Source organism: Chionomys nivalis, chromosome 5, assembly GCF_950005125.1.
Source record: "Chionomys nivalis chromosome 5, mChiNiv1.1, whole genome shotgun sequence".
Lineage (NCBI taxonomy): Eukaryota > Metazoa > Chordata > Mammalia > Rodentia > Cricetidae > Chionomys > Chionomys nivalis.
The window spans coordinates 7,134,964-7,156,643 of NC_080090.1; the positions used below are offsets into that span (position 1 = coordinate 7,134,964).

A 21,680-nucleotide genomic window follows, 5' to 3' on the forward strand; every position below is an offset into this window, starting at 1 on the left:
AAAATATTTGAAAAACAGGTAGTTTGTATTAAATCAAAATTCCTACCTTATTACCTGACAATTCTACTTTTTTATATTTGCCCACAACACATCAGTCCATGAAAACATGAACAAAGAGTCCATAGCCTATTTATTGATATCAGTAAAACTATGCAATGATCTTAAACGCTCATTAGCAACGACTGAGTAGATTATGGCTGTTGATACAGAGGAATGCAGTAGAATGTTCTAGGAATTCATTGGCAGTGATGAGTACCATAAATGTTTTATGTTACAGAAAAGGAAACCAGATGTTACCCCCACCCCTCACAACAAGAACAACAACAACAAACAAACAAGAAACGAAAGCCACCATATTCTCATTCTTGTAAATTCCTAGAATATGACAGAATCAGCTTTGGTAATTGAAACCACGCCCAATTTTCCTCTGTCTGAGATCACTAGACCATGTCATCAGGGAACTTCTAGAGTAGTGGTTCTCAACCTTCCTCACGCTGCAACCCTTTAATACGGTTCCTCATTTGGTGGGGTCCCCAACCATAATATTATTTTTGTTGCTATTTCATAACTGTAGTTTTGTTACTGTTATAAATTGTAATGTAAACATCTGCATCCTCTGATGGCCTTAGGTGACCCCTATGAAAGGGGCATTGGACCCCCAGAGAGGTTATGATCCACATGTTGACAACCATTGTTCTAAAGTGGTAATAATTCCTCTTCTTGACTATGGTGGTTTTAAGAATTATGAATTTGTAGCCAGGCAGTGGTGCTGCACACCTTTACTCCCAGCTCTCAGGAGGCAGAGGCAGGTAGATCTCTGTGAGTTCAAGGCCAGCCTGGTTTACAAAGCAAGTTCCGGGACAGCTAGGGCTGTTATACAGAGAAACCCAGTCTTGAAAAAAGAATTATGAATTTGTAAAAAACTATCAAATTTCACACCTTATTTGTGTACGGCATGTGTTTGGTATGTGCGTGTGTATGTGGATTTGTGTGGGTGTGCACGTTTGCGGCAGCCAGAGGTCACTGCTGGTTGTCTTTCTCAGTTGATACAGGATTTCTCACTGAACCCAGAACTTGCTGATTTAAGTAGGCTGGCCTGCCAGAAATCCCAGGGAAGGTGTCTCTCTCAGCCTCCCTGGTGGGGTGGTTATGGCCTCGCCACATTTATGTTGGTTTGCAAATCTGAACCCAAGTCTTCTTGCTGGCACGACAGGCAGCTTACTGACTAAGCCATCTTCTGAGCCCTAAATTTTTCATTTTTATTTATTATTATTATTAATTATTATTATTATTTTTAGTTTCAGGTGATTGTTTCCCTTACATGTAAGATGGTTCACAAACACAATACTAGAGCTTCAGCACTGTGGGAGAGGAGAACATGCTTGGCCTCTTAGGGCAAGAGGATCTCTAGTGTACACTGAGAAGGGAAGGAAAGGTGATTTCACTTTCCTGCCTTGCCTGAAGGGACAGAATCAGTTCCACTCGTTCTGCCCTCCTCCTCCTCCAGCCAGGAAGTCACCTTGGTGAGACTGGCAACTTATTTCATTCTAACCATTGTATTAGGTGGTATAGGGATTGGCCTGGTCCCATTAACAGGGAGGTATAAAAGGTTCGGAAAGGTACAGTGTGGATTAGGACACAGATGGGGCAGATGACATCAGAAGCATGTGACTGGTGGGAGCTGTTCCTAAGCTTCTGCGCTTTTCCTAGTCCTGGTCTAGCAGAGGGCAGGGGACGGGACGTGGACGGTGCTTATTGTTTGGCACGGATGATGTCCACAGATTCAGGCTTGAGGGCCGCCCCGCCCACGAGGAAGTCCTTGTGCTCTGAGCCACCGCATCAGAGACATTGGATTCATAGGCCAGGACCACTTTGCTCCAGTCCTTCACATTATCTGGGATGACCTTGGTTTGCTTGAAGACAACCTGCTCGGTTATGCCAGCTTCCCTTTCATCTAACTTCTCCCCAGTGCAGCCAATCACTCCAAGCCCCTCGGCTAGGGCATGGGCTACTTTCTGCCCAATCAGCTCATCGGACTCCCCGAAGACGTGTCTTCTCTCCGAGTGCCCCAGCACTACTCATGCGGCTCCTAAGTCTTTGATCATGCCGGGGCTGATCTCCCCAGTGAAGGCCCCATTGGTCACGTTGTAGCGGTTCTGCGCAGCCGCAGCAATCTTGGGATCTAGCTTCTGCCTGGAGAAGTCGATGTAGGTGGTGGTGGTGGGGTGCACAAACCACCTCGGTGTCTGCTGGCACCTTAGCCGCATTCAGAGTGCAAATGAGTTCTCCCATGCACGTCTTCCTCCTATTTGTCTTTCAATTGCCTCCGACGAAGAACTTCCTGGAAGGCGCCATCGCGCTGGGATTGTGTGGCTGAAGGTCAGTACCCTGAGCCCTAAATTTTAAATTTTAAAATTGACGCAGTCTCTTGTAAGCAGTGACTAATAAATTTACTAGTAACTAAATATTTTCGTTTTCAAAAGCGAAAGGTAGGAGGGGGCAAACGTGGACACAAAGGAGAGGAATAATGGTGGCATGGACCAGGGCCGTAAGGAGAAGTAGATGAGACCTGGCCATCTGTTTAGAGATGCCTGAATTGCGGGAGAGATGCAATTGCAGAAAAGTGGATAATGTCTCTGAAGTTTTTTGACCAAGCTCCCAGATGATGGAAACTATCAGAAAGAGGGGTAGATTGGTTAAAAGATGTAATAGAGTCATTTTTATAGATATTTGAGGTTTATTTTAGTTATACAAATGAGTATTCTCAGAAGGAGATGGATGAGTGTTCAAACCATCGAAGATTTATCAGCTAGAGTCAAAGATTTGGGAGTTGTTAGGTATTTACAAAGAGTACCTGGGGCTGAGTAGGCAGCGGGGATTGAAACATGGAAGGGAAGGTCTGTGGGTTTAGCTTTTGAATGCTTACGGCATAATGAAGATGAACACAGTGAACACAGAAGGTAGGAGACCCAGTGCAGCAAAGAATCATCTGAGCCTTGACAAAACTGCTCACACCTACAGCCTCATTTGTTCCATAAGTTTTGATCATAGTGATCAGGTGTTTCTGTAGCCTGCATATAAATGTCACCCACTTGAATATATATATATATATATATATATATATATATATATATATATATATACACACACACACACACATATATATATACACACACATATATATGTATATATGTGTGTGTAGATAATTATATATATTTATTATTTCAAGACTTACAAAATTTTAAGGTTTTATTTTTAAAAATTGTTCCTTGACTGAAAGCCTGTGACAAAGGCATCGCCCCCAGCCTCTCTCACTATGCAGTTTTATGATGTCTAATGAAAGACTTGGCCATTTTCCTATTATCCACGACTCTCTTGCAGCTGATTTTCTTGAGGATGCAACTGAGTAGTCAGTGAATAGCAAAGGTAAGGCAGGGGCGACCTGTTTTGGCTTCTGTTCTAGAGGATGAAGTTCATCATGGCCAGGAAGGCATGGCAACCGAAGTGAGAGGCTGCTGGTTGTACCGCAACCACTCAGGAAGCATGAGATGAACAGGAAGTTAAGGTGAACCTCAAGGCCCACCCCCAGTGGGCCACTTCCTCCAGCAAGGCTCTGCCTCCTGGAGGTTTACAGTCTTCTCAAAGGGCCCCAACAAGTGGGGCTCAAGGGATCAAGGCATCTGAGCCTGTGGAGAACATTGCACCTGCAGACCATACTTAATGTGTGGTGACTTTCAGCATAGTGTCATAGCCAATCGTTTCTGAAGACTTATGGAGAGACTCGAAGTTCAGTTGAATCCAGCTCCAGGTGCTATGGGCAGAGAATCAGATGAATCCCCCATTCCCACATGCTGAAGCAGACGCACAGAGGTCATAGCCACGTGTACACAATAGCCTTGTTGATCCAAGGCATTCATTTTCTATACCTTTAGAGCCTCATGGCATCGCTAGAGTATGGTTTGTGATCTTTGACAAATTTTATGTAAGATCCTTTTGTTGACACATGCTCAGATTCAGTCACGAGGAATTTTTGGGTGTTACCTGTTGAAAACAACACAATTCAATTTGCTTTTGTTTCTCTTGAAAGGGCCAGGTTTCATCACCTTAAATTAGGTATCAAGAGTTGGAATAGGACCTAAGAAATGGCTCAGGGATTAAAAGCACTTGCTGATCTTGCAAAGGACCTGGGTTTCATTCTCAGGACCTACATGGAAGCTGAGAACAATCTATCACTCCAATTTCAGGAGATCTGATGCCCTCTTTTGGCCTCATAAATACATGCAGACAAAACACTCATACATGGAGTCAAAATGAATAAATCTTTTAAAGAAAGTACTGTGAGTAAAGGTGCTATGTCTAGGGTGTACAGTGAAGCTGAGCAAACTTGACTCTGCTGGCTCTAGTGCAGATATAGTTGGGCATCACCACAGAGCATTCTGGAGAACGGTCACTAAGAATGTGCGAATGTGTTTTCGGTGGAATGGGGCTACATTGTAGTTTCAAATCCATTTCATTGTGCCAAGAAATTACTGAAGCATTTAAAAAAAAAACATGGAGTTTTGCAGTTAAAACACGGGTGAAAATAGTGTAGTTTATTTCCCTCATAAGTTTGTAAAGATTTGTGTTCGTTTATTTTTTATTTGCTGTGGGTATGACGGTGGGCGTTTCCGCCATAGCATGTGTGTGGCAGTCAGATGATGGCCCTTGGGAGTGAGCTCTCCAGTTTCACCCCTTGGGTTGTAGGGGTGGAACTCAGGTCATCGGGCTTGTACCATGAGGGACTAACTTGCTGAGGCATCCCATCAGCCCTTGTCTCATTTAAAACATGGTGAAGTAAGGTGTCCTGATGCAATAAACTAACAAAATGAGGTGACGATGAGCTGATATCCTGATAGCAAGAGATAACAGTTCACGTGCGCTCTCTCTCTCTCTCTCTCTCTCTCTCTCTCTCTCTCTCTCTCTCTCTCTTCCTCTCCCCACCCTCCCTCTATCCCAACTGAGAAATAGAAAGGACAATGGAGTCCATAGAAAATCTAAAGAAATGCTTGTACAACATAGCATCTGGCTTGTTTTCATTTATGTAGACTATTTGATAATTTTCACTGTCTTCCAAATGAATAAATGATAGTGAACCTTAATGTGTGTGTGTCTGTGTTTGCCGCTTGTGTGCATGTACCCTCAGAAGCATGGAGAGGGCATTGGATCCCCTGCAGCTGTGTGACTTGTCTCATGTGAGTACTAAAACTGAACTCGGGTCCTCTGGAGGAACAGCAAGTATTCTTAACTGCTGAGTCATCTCTCCACCCTCAAAATGTGCTGGGTATTTCAAAATAATATGTGAGGATATTTGAGCTAACTTTTACACGATTTTAAGGTCTATTTACGTCCTTCCTGTCTGGTAAGTGCCATGTAGCCTGCACGGCTCTGTGATTTACGATGACATCACGTCCTTTCGGAGATAACAGTGTTATGTCACTGAACCTGAAGTGGCGGTGTCAAAAAGGCACTGGAATAATTATGGGTCTGAAGGACTGCGCTTTAGTTCAAAGTGAAGCCAACTGGGTCGAGAGGGAGGTTTGTGTTCAGGTAGAGGGGCCAGGGAAGAAGAAAGTAGAATTTTACCCTAAGCATTTTCCTACCAGGCTTTGGGAAGTGGAAAAAAAATTAATGGAAGGGTGAAAGGAAAAAAAAAGCTAGCGAGGCTTTAAACTTGGCACTATTGCATTCCTAAGAAAAGCTTTGGAAAACAGGGCGGGGGCAGGGGGGGCGGGGGAGGGGGGCATAAATGGCAGCAGCTGCAGCCATGCAGAGGCAACTGCTCAGCATATGTAAGCGCAGTTGGAAAATCATGGTCTTGCAGAGAATGCTCGAAATTGGTCCCTAATGGCCTTGGTTTTTGTCATATGGTCTTGATTATAAGGCTAAAATTGCATTGCCATGCCTTTAGTGTGAACGAGATGGATGGATAATTACTGCGTGCGCTGAATACCTTTCTGCAAGAGGAGCTAGGACATCCTCTGGCCACAGGAGCTACCCGTTCCCCACATCTGTCAGAAAAGCTCTGAGCAGCCAATTCATCACCATCCTGGTGGGGAGTAATGGGATTGGGCCTTCTTTCCTTGAGAGTCCCTGTTTCCCGTGTATATGCATATGCAAATTGTAGGTCCACGGAAGCGGCCAATGAGAGCGCCGTGAGGTAGTATGTAAAATACCAGGGGGCGTTACTGAAGATGAGAAGTCTGGACCGGAAAAGCAAGCTCTCTAGAAAGTATCCCACTCTGGTGTCTGTGGGCTTCGACTGCTATGGAGGCAGAGAGGAAGATCCTGTGGTTCCCTTTGAGATGGTGCAGGAGTTTAAAATTATCAACAACAGGAGCCGTCAAAGAAATAAGAGATGCCCACAGGCCAGTGATTTCAGATAAGGAGAAGAAAATGGGCTGGGGAGACGGTTCGGTGTTCAGGAGCCCTGGCGGTGTAGAAGGCCTCGTGTTGCTCTCCAGCATCTACATGGTATTCACTGCTTCCTACAGCCTGTGATTACAGTGCCAGGAGATGCGACACCCTCTTCTGGACTCCACAGGTACCAGGCGTGGTATGGTGCACACACATACACACATAATACATGCAGGCCTTCACACATGCACATAAAATAAAAATAAGTACATCATAAAATAGAGAGAGAAAAAGAGTGTCGCTTTCAACAGACTTTGCTCCTCCAGGAGCCTCTGAAGGGGACACAATGATACAAACAGAATGCTAGCTGCTGCTGCTGGGGATATATTTCGTGGCCATCTAGGAGTGGCTTTCACCGTCCCTGCTGGTGTGAGCCTCAGGAGAGGGCCATGTGAGGATTAAGAACAAACCTCGTGCTTTGCCCTAGGTGAGGGGCCTGCCCTGGGATCACAGACTGTGAGCACTCTCTTCCTTTATCATGGGACGCTTATGATGGCCCTGCCTGCAGGGAGGTGACTTCCTTTTGTCATGTATTTCTTTGTAGAGTACGCACAGTTGGCTGGGGGGAGGGGGTACAGTATTACCTTGCACATGGAGGCCAGGACCAAAGGGTGAAGCCTGAGTCTTATCTGAGAATAGACATGGATCTGAGAGAGTCTGTATCAGGAAGCTCTGTGGCTGTGATATGTCATTTTCCGAGCCCCACGTGGGTGTTGGAATTGTAATTCTACACATTGATTGGTCAGGGCTGGCCAGTGACGTAGATGTTATGCTAGTCTTATTTTATGCAGTGCTGTAATTAAGATGAAGAGTAGCCAAAACATCCAGTTGAGGATGGTCCCAACCAAGATGGCCTACCAACTGGAGTCTGTGCTCCAGGACCAACCTACATGGTAGAAGGAGAGAAGTGAAAGTTAGTTGTCCTCTGCCCTCCACGCACATGGCAGGATATCTACTCCCATCTTAAATAAATAATAGAGTAATAAAGAAAGTTAAATATGAAAAAAGAAATTAAGAACGGATGTTTCTTTGTAAATTAAAGGGGGTATAAATAACAGAGCACTATCTATGCATAAGTGCTCACGTGTTTATGCATGTATATGTGACTGTGATGTATATATATACATTATGTGAACACACATACCTATATGTGCACATATATACATACATGATATGCACACATATCTGTGTTATGTGTATACATGTACATGTGTATTTGTAGGTACCCATACATATATATGCATATGTGCATGCACATGTATGTATTATGTATATATATGCATGTGTGAACACATATGTGCCTATGTGTGTACACATATGTATGCACATATATCTGTGTATATCTGTGTGTATGTATGCACTTATATATATGCACATGTGTACTATCTACACACAATGCATGTGTGTATACATGTGTGCACATGTGTGTACATGTATACAAATGTGTAAATGCATGTATATATGGATTGATTTATATATGGCATGTGTGTATAGAAATGCACATATATGCATGTGTATGCATGTATATATGAATGTATATATGCATATGTGTATTTCTATGCAAAGGGTTCATCAGACTTTAGTAGTAGTTGATCTGGCATACTTAATACAAGCTTTTATTTTGTCGTATCTACATAGTTGCACCATTATTATCCTGTATAGTAGTTAAATCCGGGATTCTGGGGCAATAAAACATGAGGGTTATACTATCTTGATGCTGTTTTTAGCTTTCATTGCTATCGAAAGCTGCCAAATTAGTAGCATTTTGTGATTCCCGATTTAGCTCCCTTAATAAGAAGCAGAGCTAAAAGCAGCCGACCAAGCAGCTGAAGACTCATCACAAGCCAGTAAGATCAATAAGCTAAAAAAAAAAGTAGGAAAAGTTTTTGAGTGACAGCTTAAAAATGGAAAATTTAAATATATACCACTGCCTTCTGCTCCATTGTGCAGTGCATGAAGCCCATTTTGGCCGTGTGTTCTGTGTGTTTCTGAGCAGTCAGGAAGGTGATTATTCGGATCTCCAGATTTGTGTTTATGTTCCATGCTGTAAACTATGCTCAGCTATATATCTGCAGGCAGGTGTTAATAGCAGGAGGGTTACCTAGGTCTAGCATTGCTGGTATTGTTCAAATGTAGTTTATTGGGCTTTAAATGGGAGCATCAGTATTGACACTTGCTGTATTATCTAAGTTCCCGAATAACTTGTGTAGATGTCTTTTATCTGCAGCATGGGAAATGCTCTGTATGCACAGACCCAGGCACGGGGTCCATTCAAGGGCTCCAATAGGAGGAATTCATAACTCTGTTTTAAACAGTCTCATTTCCCATCACCACTGACTTTAAACTTGATACCTCGGTCCTGAGAAAGTCTGCTTCTGATCTTTCATCACATGAAGATTCCATACATTAAAAAGACATATATAAGAGGCTGGAGAGATGGCTCAGCAGTTGAGAGCACAGGCTGTTCTTCCTGAGAACTTGGGTTCCATTCTCAGCATCCACATGGAGGCTCACCACGCTCTGTAAGTCCAGTTCCATGGGATCCTGTGCCCTCTTCTGGTGTCTATGAACACTGCATGAATTTGTTGTACAGACATATCAAGGCAAGCCACCCAGACACATAAAAACAAACAAACAAATATCTAAGAAATACTTATGTGAGAGAAATAAAGATTCTATATGTTAAAAATCTATCTGAGACAAGTGCAAAATTGAGGTGAATAACAGGAACACGTGGGAAATGTTTCTACTTCCTGAAGTCGGAAGCTGTTCACATCCTCCCTGATTTTAGCCTTAAACACTTACTTATTTTGTAGGCATTGGTTGTACTTTTCTTGGTTATGCTCGTGTCTAATTTATGTAACATGATGAATATCTTCAATAATTGTGTAAAATAGTTCATGTTGCAAATAACAGTTATTGCCCAGGATAATGGGGAGACAGGAAGTCACGCACACTTTTCATCTTCCGCGTTCAAGCCTTGGCTTCATGTTGGTGGGAAGTTTGTTGTTATTTATGGCTTCATCTAGCACTTTTATTTGAGGATTGATTCCTGCATGGTGGTTGGTGTTACCCTACACAAGTAAACTTAATTTCTTTTGTTGAAAATCAAGACAGTATTTCAAGACTGTCTGAATTTCAGCAGACACACTCTCCTTTATTAAAGGCCATAAACAATGAAAAGGCTTTCTTAAATTTTCCGTTAGAAATCAGAGGCAAAGCGACACATAAATCATGAGTATGTTAATTTATGTAGCTGTCCCTAATGTGATACCGTAAAGACTGATGACACATTCAACTGAGGTCCTAGGTCATTAGCATTGGAAGCTAACAGTTGTATCTGCTGGGTCAGTCCTTCCTTTATCCAGCATGCGGTAGTTGGGGACCAGCTTCATGCCAGACACTGTGCTGTACTCTGGGTGACTCTATTTGTCCCTTGATATTCATGGAGATTGAGAGCCCTATGGACACCCAGATCCCAAGATCCTCAGATGCTTTATAAAGTGGCATGCTATTGCCAGTAGGGTGCTTACATGTCAAATATGGTATGGATACAGCAGGAGTAGTGTGTACTGTTAGAGAAAATGACAGGAAGTCTGTGCATGTCAGTACCGTTTTTTCTGAGTGTTTTTGGTGTGAGATGGGTTGAATTCAGTTGTAAATCCAGGGCGCAAAGGGCTGATGCTAGAGTAATCACCATATATTTTCATCCTAAAGACACTGTCAGGTTGCATCAGTTAGGGGAGATTATTCTGATGTTATAAAAACGTTTACTTCCTCTGGAATGGACAAAGAACAATCAAATACATCATGTGTAGCCAAGCATATTTTCTTTTCTTTCTGTTTTTTTTTATTAAGTGTGTATTGGGGTTTTTATGTACATATGCCTGTGTAAGGATGCTGGATCCCCAGGAAATGGAGTTATAGACAGTTGTGAGCTGCCATGCAGCCACTGGGAATTGAACCTGGGTCCTCTGGAAAAACCACCAGCATTCTTAACCTCTGAGCCATCGTTTTAGTGACCAAATGTATTTCCATTGCCTTGTGTCTTCTTTCTGTTTGTTATTGAATGTGGTGCAGAGTTTGACTGGCAGTTGACAATCCCATGGGATTTCTTTGTACATGGCACTAAAATATCTCAATCTTGGGAATTTATTGGGTGATGACAAGAGGGGGACAAATCCAGGTGACACGGAAGGACAGACAATGCCATAGGTTTTGTCAGAGGCAAACTTAGACACACCTGTGGGCAGAAAAGCTCATACAAGGAACTGCCTCCATCCGATTGGCCTGTGGGCATCGGCTGTGTAGCGAATTGACGTGGGAGGACCTGGCCCTCCATGGACAGTACCTCCCGGGCATGCAGGCCTGGGCTGGATGAGAAGCATAGCTGAATGAGACAGTCTGCTGGTGACCAGCATTCCTCTGTGGTCTCTGCTTCAGCTCCTGCTGAGGCTGAGCCCCTGATAGCCACCTAGACTGCCCCGAAGTATGACAAGAAGCCCAGAGTACTTTTGGCAATGCTGTTCTTCTCCCGCCCATCCCTGTAAAAGCCCGGGACACAGTGGCAGAGGGAAGGCAGGGAGCCAGGCACCCGCGAAATCTAGGATGCTTTTCTTTTCGTTATTCTTTGTTGCCTCTTTTCTGAGTGCAAATACACAGCTTCGGTCTAAAAAGAAGCTCAAATCCTTATGCAAAGATCTTGTAAACAGACGCCCACTGGAGCCATCTGCTTTTCTAACACACACAAGTGATTAAGCTCTGGAGCTATGATTGTTAAAATTTTAAAAACACAACAACCCCAAACACCTCCAAATAGATGCCTTCTGCAAGTTTATAAGGGGAAACATACGTTGTCTTACATAGTAAACAACATGGAAAGGTTGAGACAAGCTTTGCCGTTTTCTTCTCTCCCTCCCCACCACTTCCTTCTTTCCCCCTTTCCCCCTCCCCATTCTTCTCCTTTTCCTCCACCCACCTTTCCCCCTCTATTATGAGTGTTATAAAAATGTACGATTTATCCACTTAAAATATGCTATTGAGTCTACATTTTCAACAACCTGGAATGAGCCCTTATCTTTATATTCATTATTATTTTTGCCCTTGATAAAGAAACACATATGCTCAAATGTGTGTGTGTGTGTGTGTGTGTGTGTGTGTGTGCCCATGCACATGAGAGGGTGTCTTAGCTCCTCCTAGAATATATTAAAAGACATGGGCTACTTGGAAATTATGAATTCATACTCTTTGTCCATTATGACTGAGGAAAGTCAGGGCAGGGGAAATTGAGTATGTTAAGAGCTCTCGTTTTAATTGTATAATAGCGATACTGCCTTTATAGTTAATTCCCTTGACAAGTTGTAGAGCGTATGGTTTGGATCCTTCATCCTTTTCTAACATGGAAATGATTCTAAATTGGGGCATTTCATTTAGGTGACGTCACTGGAGGGGAAAAAGGACTAAGCATCACCCTGGACTACAGGGCTATGGAAATAACTCAGTGTCCTAGCTGGCCACTGTTGGCATGGACACTTACATGGAGAACCTTGAGTGAAAGAAAACCTGTGGATAAGGAAATAGTATTAGATCAGGACAACTGTTCCCACTTCCCCAGTCTTAACCAGTCCCCATCTGTAGCTCTGTCAGAGCAACTGACGGTAGGAAAGACAGTCACTCGGAAAAGAGTATTTAATTATGGCGATGGCCGTTCAGGTACCAAAGAGACCGCTAATCTCTTTACCCCCGCCATGTGATGATCAGTTTGGTGGACTCCTGCCATTCTTTGTGGCCTGTACCATGGGGTCCAGAGGACCCATTAGGCCCCTTGGTGCATTGGGCTTCAGTCTTGTTGCTTTTGCTGTGCGTGGAGTTTTCACGAATCCTGTGACATGCCCCCTCCGACACGCTGAACATGTGCTTTCCTGCTGGGGTCCGGACCCCCGGCCCGACAACGTCTCTCAAATTCAGCCCAGTGCTCAGCTCTCGGCTACCGGTACTGATGTTGTGGGCCTGGTCTCCACTGTCCAGAGCTAGGGGCTTTGTAGGAGATCCCGACTGCTTTGCTTTAGTGGAGAGAGTTCTGTGGATGTCCTGGAAAGTCAGTTCTGTGCATGGGAAGCAGAATCAAACCTACGGGTGATGCAAGCCTGTGATGGATTGGTTCTATTTACTTCCAAGTTAATGTTAGACCGCAAACTTTGGAATATATTAAAATTAGAAACAACAGACTTAGGCGGGGCTCTATCAGAGAATGAGATCATCTAGTTAAGTAACCCATAAGGAACTGTCCCGGTGTGTGTGGGGGGTGTCTCTGGGTTTTTTCATGTTGGTAGAGAATAAGCTCTCGGGACTAACTTCCCTCAGGGCAGTTTGTTCAATTTTCCTAACCCCTGTTTCCTTGCAAAAAAGAAAAAAAATCAGAGTTAGAGCTTGACACAGTGGTTCTTGATCAGACCAAGTATCAAAATCAGGGTCCTAATATAAGGTCCACTGATTGAATTTTATCCACCAAGCTGAGATCTAGCAGCCATGGACGACTCAGAACACTGGCTCTTTCTTTCTTTCTTTCTTTCTTTCTTTCTTTCTTTCTTTCTTTCTTTCTTCTTATTCTTTTATTTATTTATTTTTTTTTACCTTCTTTAGGTTGGTAGTCTAAAGTCATTTTTTAAGCGTGAGTGATGCAATTTCTTGTATCTTTCATTTAAAATGCTACTTGGTAAACAGCGGTGGAGATTAGTGTATTTGTAATTTAAATGAAGACCATACATCACGCCAGAGTCTGCTAAGAAAGGAGAAGTTTAGGGAACGATTCATGCCCCCTCTCTGTGTGATCTACTGTAGAAAATAAATAGGCGAGGAGTGGCAGAAATAAAAGGTCTGCGGATCCGGGAGATGGAAACCGAACTATCTCCAGAAGTCACTCCCAACAGCTAAATCTTTGTTTTCTTCAAGCACACTAATAAATTCTTCCTAATTCATTTTTTATTTTCTCTCGGGGTCTGCTTGGAGATTTGCTTCAACAAAGGAAGCATCATGTTCCACCTTGTAAATAATTGATGCTTCTCCATCCAAGCCAGCGTCAAGGAAATTCTGAAAATAGGTACCAATTGAGCAGAGGCCTCCTTCCTCCCCACACTCCCGCCTTAGCACTCTCTGCTCTTAGTGTTTGTTTAATAAAACTGCACTCCCCACCCCCTTTCTGCCTTCTGATGAAGCTGAGAATGCTACCTACCACAAGGCTTGGGGCATTGCCTGGTACTTGGCGTCTCTCCTTGGATTCACGTCATTCTGCTTTGTTAAAGATTACAGGGAGCTGTTTGCTGTACGTGGAAGTAATAAAGAGCCCTTAATTAATCAGCAGAAATAATTAGCAAAAATGTTATGTCATCTTCAGCAACAGAGATGGCTGATTATGAATGTAAAAGGAAGGAAGATGGCCTTAAAAGTTGTTCCTAAGACTCTGAAGTATGATTTTCACATGGATCACATGACCCTGAAGGATCACACCACCCTGAAAAATCATACCACCCTGAGAGCTGGGCCAGCAGTAACCTTGCCCATCTCTAGCAGGTTTTAGAAGGTTCCAAGAAAATGAGATGATCTGTGTTTCCCCGAAGAGTGAGAAAAGATTTACATCTTACCTCCCTGTGGGTATCCCTTGTGGTTGTTCAAGGCTTGGAAAAGCCATGTTGGCTTTTAGGCCACTGTGGTTGGTAGAACATTAAACTGTTCCACCGAGGTTCTCGCTTTTCTCCTCATGACTGTCTAAGCCAGGTTGCCTTCCAGGGCCTTATTTCCATTGTTTGTAAAGGGGTTTCTCTAGGCTCTCTCTCTCTCTCTCTCTCTCTCTCTCTCTCTCTCTCTCTCTCTCTCTCTCTCATCTCCCTTCTGCCCCCACTGTCTCTCTCTGTCTCTGTGTCTCTCTCACATACAGAGACACACAAACACACAGGCCTCTGATAGTTAGCAGTGGCCTTCTATTTTCTAGGACACGAGATGCCATGCTTTATTTCACTAGGATGCTCGAAGGGTCCTAATCTGTTGGAATAGAAGGTAAATTTTCTATCCTGTTCCTTCTCATCATTTTTCTTAGTCATTTACTAAGTTTTCTTTTCTCCCTATATATTTTCCTTATTCCTTCCTGATTTCCTACAAGTCAGAGATAAAGTAGAAGAGGAATGTTTAGCAAAGTGTTAGATGAGAATTTTGGCTGAGTTATTGAAAAAAAATCATGTACTTTGAAAATACTCTGTCTTCATTAACAATAAAGCTTTCTCTATTATAAAATGTACCAAAGTCACTTGCCTATATTGTAGAAATGGGGAGGGGACAGATAATGAGAAGACTGATTCCAGAATGCTGAGTTTGAGCTCACTTACACTGAGGGGAATTTCTGTTTCATCTATCATGGGATAAAGATGTATCTAAATAGATAGTTATTTCCCACTTTAAAACTAGCTTAGTTTCTGACTATTCTATTCTATTCTCTTCTATTCTATTCTATTCCATTCTGTTCTATTTTTCCCTTGTGAGAATGTTTCCTGGGAGATGCTAAAGTCCTTTTTGCTGTCTTCTTACCTAGTGAACAGTAGTTCCTGTATATATCCTGCATTTGCTACTATTGCCTCTTCCGATGGCCTTTATAGAACTACCCTCAAGTAGTTAAGTCTGTTCAGATCAGCATGAACAAAACATGATAGGATGTGCAGGGAGCTGAGGCACTACTGCTGGCCTCTTCTCTCTCTCTCTGTGCTTGGTTTATATGCAGAGGGAACAGGGGAACAATACTCATTTTCTTCTAAAGTCCCTTGGTTTGCGCTGTCTGCTCACTGGTCTTGGCAGTATGTGAACTGATGGCAAGAATGTTCTGCTCAAACTTTGGTACCTGTGTGAAAGTCGGTTCCAAGGCTACATGGTGTAGTGAGATAGATTTAACAGGGATTTTCCCTAAGGAGAGGTGTGTTTTCTTTGACTATGATACTGTGAGGTTGGGACTATGATGTACCCAATGGTTTCTCTCTTTCTTGGTAAGTCCGTCCTCAGCACAGACTAGGGACTTAGTACCTCCTTTTGCCCTCTGGAAGTGAAGAGGTACTTCCCTTTCAGAGGAAGTGCTTGTAAATTGCAGAGGCTTCTGAAAGGGGTGGTTTAGGGTAAATTGGGAGATGGCACAAGAAATCCCATTGCGCTAGGGTCAGTGGCTTTGTGGCAGTTTACATTCAGATAGGATGTAAAAATATTCTGTGAGCTAGGGAGGCAGTCATGATGCTGACCCCTTAAGCCTCACACATCACAACCAGAGTGGAATGTTGCTCTCCCTATGGTGAGGGGTGTGAAGGATGTTCCCCGTACAATGCACATCTAAGCCACACATCTACCAGTGCTGGATCCTGGAATGACTTCTTTGTTGTCGGCTCATAATCCATCCTCAGTAGTTAACCAGATGGAAGCAATTTCCAGTTTATAAAACTGTGTGTTCCCATCTGTATTTTCTGTTTGCTTGAGATTCATGAAGCCAGGTTAGATGGAGCGTCGTGAGTGTTCTAGGTTACCCAAAGAAGTTCTCTCCCTCATGGATTTTGCCACTAATTTTTTCTTGTCCTTTTTGAGGTGTTAAGGTAGCATGCAGCTCATGCTTGCCTTGGAATTTGCCATGTAGCCGAGGATGACCTTGAACTTCTGGTCCTCTTGCCTCTATCTTCTGAGTACTGGAATTACAGCCGTGTCCCACCATGCCCAGTTTATGTGGCACTGAGACTGGAACCTAGCACTTCTTGCATGTTAGGCAAGCACTTGACTCATTGAGTTGCCGCTAGCCTGTGTCACTGAAGTTCTGACGGTTGTTTAGGTGGTCTTGTTGGTTTCACTTTTTTCAATATATTACCCCTTTTCTTTTGCTAATAAGTTGTCCATCTTGGTTAATTATCATCCCTAAAACAAGGATTTATGGGGGGGGGACAACTGGACTGCATTTTATTAAGTAGCCATCATAGAAGGAATAGAAATTAATTTCACATGTTTTTCTGTCCATCATCTTCTCTCACCCTGGGACCTTGGGTACATGGAATCCAAGAACTGGTTCCCACAGCCATTTTTACATACATTCTGGTCACCATGCTTGCCTGACAAGTGTCTGTATCCAAGAGCCATCTCACCAGCCCGAGTAACACATTTTCAGTGTTACCTTGAACACTGCAGTTCTGTTGGTTGCAACCGTGGTCACCGTGTTCAGACAGCAGCATGACTGCTCAGATCAGCACCTGTACCACGTTCCCTCTTTTCCTCAGTTTCTCTAAAGGCACAAATCCAAATCAACTTCCCCAGGCTTCTAACTCCGCAGTGCCATTTGGGTGGGGTCTTTCCTAATGTTTCTCTACACTCCCACAGATTACAGCTTTTCAGCAGGCCTCCTGTGCTCACAATCCCGCAAAATAAATAGGGTTAGGTTTTCACATTTGTGTTTTCCTGCCTCCTGTCTCATTCATAAGTGGACTCCAGTTTCCTCTGCCAAGTAGCCTCCTTTCTTGACCCTATTCTGTGTCAAATTCCAGCCTACACCGGACCCCTCCATCCCTCTTCTCTGGTCCTAGAGGATCTTTGGCTCTCATTCTACCCAAAAATTTCCTTCAAAATGATAGCTTTGTTTTCCAGTACACCAATATTTATCAAAGCAAATAAACTATGTTTCCATCTGCATATTTTTATAGCCTCAGAGCTTCACTCTTGGTCATTTGTCATGCATTGTAATTTTAAATCCATCCTTGCCAAGCAGGTCTGGTGCAGTGGTTGTGCAGGATGGGGTGGATGGAGGACTATTGACCTGAAGAGTGTCCCAGGGAGGAGACCTCACAGCTTTCTGAAGGCCATGCACACATCTCGAAATGCTCCCTCCCAAGGTCTGCAGCTAGCAAATTTATGCCCCCAGAGAGTGTCATGGAAAATGGCCTGGTGCCACCTGGCTGCTTAATTGTTTCACCTCTTTTATGTAAGTCACTGTACTAGGCCAGACATCCAGCCAGTTATTAGGAGCATCCAATTACCTGTTGGTTGTGGGCTTTCCCATGTTCCTTCCATGAGGTATAAGTCTACATCACTGTTGCTCAGAACAGCTTTTCTTTTTTTTAAATATTTATTTATTTATTATGTATATAATATTCTATCTGTGTGTATGCCTGCAGGCCAGAAGAGGGCACCAGACCTCATTACAGATGGTTGTGAGCCACCATGTGGTTGCTGGGAATTGAACTCAGGACCTTTGGAAGAGCAGGCAATGCTCTTAACCACTGAGCCATCTCTTCAGCCCCTCAGAACAGCTTTTCTATGTGACGGTGATGATGGGAAGTGTCACATCCTATGTATTGGTCTCCTTTGCATTTCAAAATTGGAAAACTACAAGCCATTTAATGAGATTTGACCCAAGAGCTTCCTTCGATGGACATGCTGCCAGTAGTAACTTTCGTTCACTTTTGGTTGAAGCCTACTGAAAAGTTACTTTGCAAACGCATGCCTTTCCATCCATTCCCAAATAAGAAACAAAGCCCTCACGTGTGGAGGGAGAAATCCATGTGGTTTTCAGACTCATGTCAAGTGAGTCCATCGGCCTTGAAAGAACGTTTTTGTGTTGTTGTTTTTTCTTCCAAAAGCTACACATGGTGTTATAATGGCAACTACCCTGAAACTCTGACTGGTACATTCACTAAAAACAAGAGAGGAATGGAAGATTAATAAATCCAGGAAAGCTGAAAAGGAAGAACGCCTAAAATAAAATTGAAGACTATCTTGGTTGGAGTGTTAATATAGCCCTGAATGTAGATATAGGGAAATCAAAGACTCACTAAAGGCTCAGAATCCTATCATAGCTATTAATGTATGCTCAACTCTATTGCCTGGGGGATTTTATTAAATGCAGTGGCCAAGAAAATGACCTCACTTTTCCCGTTTCTTTTTTGTTTTTTGGGTTGACTCCTTGCTTGTATCACATAAATGAATAGAGCTATCTGCTGGTTCATCAATGAAACGACCTTAGATGATGAAGATGTAAGGAAAGCATCCCACACTAACACTGCTGCAGTTTGAAAGGTAAGGTCCTTCCCCACGAGGCTGGGAGATGCCAATGTTCTCTTAAGATCTGTGTGACATCATGCCTGCTGGTACACATGCGAGGGTCAAGAAGCTCATCAATATCTTTGTCTATCACGTTGTGTTGTGGCCGCGAGAGTTTTGTTTATAACCAATGACACAGTCAACAAAAGAGCTGATGTTTTCCGTGTTTAGTCTTTTAAAATGGAAAAGCACTATTTTTTTTTTTTTTAAATGGGCAGAGTTTCACAGTGTAACCTTGTCTCACTATGTAGCCTTGCCTTGCTACAAACTCTCTATGTAGATCAGGCTGGCTTCAAACTCACAGAGATCTGTCCTGTTTCTGCCTGCAAAGTGCTGGGATTACAGTCATGCATTGCTATGTCTGACCCCAAAGCAGCATTTTTAATCCTCTCCAGGGCTTCATTTTGTTGCATGTGCTGATGTCTTGACATAAAGAAGTCATGTGGGTGGCAGGGATCATGAGGCTCCTTGCCCAGGCTCTGTTCTTGTTGCACTGAGATTAGTTAGCCAGCCTGTGAAATGTGGTTGTCAGCGAGTATAGAGTATAAAATATTACTTTTCTGTGCCTCTCCTTCTGTGATCATGATAGGCAAAACTCTCTGATTGCAGTTTCTGCAATGTGAATTATAAACTCATTATCTTCCGAATGCTCTGTTATTTCCATTGATAAATGTGGAGTTTTGTTTTTTTTGTTTTTTTTTGAAGGAAAACTGTAGATCTCCATTGAGAACCATAGGTCACCACCCATTACTCTGCTGGTGTTCTGGGTGCAGTAATTTCACTTGACCTATGAACTACACAGAGATGGCTGTCACTGGAGGCTTGACGGGTTGGGGGAAGGGCCATGCTTCCTTCCAGGTCTGGCACATAGGTGGAGCCTGGGCAGAGGATGCAGTAGGTATTCCCTCCTCCAGGTAGGAGGGACGATGCCATGCCTGATGCTGAGGGCCTACTGAGCATGTGCAGTATGGCAGACTCAGGAGTGTTTGTCCAGAAATGCATGCTGGTTCTGCCCTCGTTCCTCTCTGTGGTGCTTGCTCCTGAGTGTTTCAGGGCGGGAAAATTTCAGTTTTTAGGGGTAGAATCAAGGTGGCCATTGCTTTGTTGTCTCAGTCAAATCCCTAAAAAGGAGTTTTGGCCCCAAACCCTTTAGTCCTATGAGTCTGGGGTATGATATATTGCTCATAGTAGTATCTTTTTATTTCAAATATTGTTTGCACCTAAATCTACTTGTCTGAAAGGTTTTGTTTCAGAAAACTTGAGTGTTCTTCAAATTCATGTTTGCTGTGCTCCTGCAAAAAGGGCCAATTATTAGCACGTAAAAAGTAGGCTGGCTTTTATAAAGTATTTATCACAAGATTGCTTTAAATTACAGTTCTCTTAGAGATTTTCAAATAAGACTTGATTTGAAAAACATTACTGGTTCCTCTCCGGACTTTCAGAGAACACATCTTTAATGCGACGCAGATAAAGGGGTAGAAAATCATGGAATGAGGTTGTAAGTGAGCTGCATAGGAACGAATGGGGTGTGTGCTCGTGTGTAGAGATGGGTTCTCCATGTTCGCTGCCGGTGGAGAGACCATAGGCGAATGATGGCGTCGTCTTCAGTCTCTTTCCACCATCTTTAGTTTTCAGTGCAGGGCATCCTCCTGTCTTCGTGCCCCCATGACTGGGTTTTCATGCACCTGATGTTTTACATTTGTGCTGGTTACACAAACTCAAGTCTTCACGCTTGGACAGCTGCCCTTTTCCCCGCGGAGCCATCTCATCAGCCCAGGAATTAAATTTAGGAAATAATTTACCTTTTGTGAAGTTTTCCAGAGAAAGCACCACCACCTCTATCACTGGCAGACTACATCAGAGCAAAAGGGGGGAAAGGCAGGCCAGTTTGGGTTTGGGAAAGAGAAATAAATCTATTCGTTTGGAGGGCTGCATTCTGCATTATGCATGTACGTAAAAGTGAGGTTTGCTTTGATCCTGTCTATTAAAAGTTTATTTTTAAACTCAGACTGGGCAGGAATCCAGCAATGCTCTTTGTCCTGCAGCACATCCTGGGCTCCTGGTCCCCAGCCTGGCAGAACTGTGCCTAAGCAGGAGGAAGTAGGAAAAAGTATGGATAGTTGATGGGTATGGAGGTTTTTTCCCCTCCCTTCCTCCCTTCCAGTTTTGAAATTCAAATTGAATGCAATTTTCAGCTCATTTGAGCCAGAATATAGTGTTGCTGAGCCTCACTGGCTCTTAAATTCAAGACTCACGGGAGAAAACAGATATCATCTGTCACGGGGGTGGGAGAGGGGAAACCACACATTTTATTCCGAGGAGGCAGAGCCTCAGTCACTAATTCCGACCTTCCGAGGACTAATCATTCGCCAACCAACTGATCAAGTAATCAATGAGACCTTCAAGCCACCCAGCTTATAAAGTCTGGGAATGGCTCCTCTCCCCTCCCCAGCTCCTAAGAATAATTGCTCCTCTATTTTTGTATCATTGGTATTTTAATACCTTTTCGTTGCAAGCTGGGGCAGAATATCTTGGCAATCTTTTTTTTCTGCCCTTCCTGGCCGTTTTTATGGTTTCCATATTTAGTGACTTCATCAATGTCATTTATTTATGGTTGAAAATTAGCAGAAGGCTTGATGTTGGCTCTTCAGGGACAAGATGTGAGGTATGCTTTACCAAATAGAATGTGGTGAAAATTCTCCTTCTTTCTGAAGGCATGCCTAAGTGCCAATTAAAAGGGGAAGACCCACTCCTAGCGCACTGGAGCCTGCCAGTGTGGCTTATCTCCAGCGTGGATGTTTCAGGAACCCTTGAGAAAGCCTCTCTGTGAATTTCTGACACACTGGATATGTGCCCTGGGAATACAAATGGATTCCAGCCATGACGATTTGACGTCCTTCCTCTGATTTCAGAAATGATGCTGGGTGGCGGCCCTGCTCCTGGTGTGTGTTACAGGCTTTTGCCTCTGGTGCTTAGCCTGGTGTGGTTCATATGAGCCGAAATTTTCAGGGACAATGGCATCCACTCATTAGCCCTTATTAGGCAAATCTACCATTTTCCTCTCTCAAATTCCATGAGAAAAATTTGTGATAAATTAGATCTCAGTTTGTAGCCAAAAACACTTA

The 21,680-nt window shown here is 43.3% G+C and overlaps 1 protein-coding gene and 1 pseudogene across 3 annotated transcripts in view; one reads left to right on the plus strand and one right to left on the minus strand.

Annotated features, from left to right (window-relative positions):
* Positions 1-21,680, plus strand: part of Esrrg (estrogen related receptor gamma) — a 559,413-nt gene that overhangs the window by 121,197 nt on the left and 416,536 nt on the right. For 2 of the 3 annotated variants that reach the window (XM_057769722.1, XM_057769723.1), the window contains exon 2: positions 18,444-18,531. The exons of the other annotated variant lie outside the window; for it this stretch is intronic. The gene's annotated coding sequence lies outside the window, so the exon portion shown is untranslated. The remainder of the gene's footprint in view (positions 1-18,443; positions 18,532-21,680) is intronic. 3 annotated transcript variants of the gene reach the window in all.
* LOC130874416 (triosephosphate isomerase-like) lies at positions 1,753-2,355 on the minus strand (annotated as a pseudogene).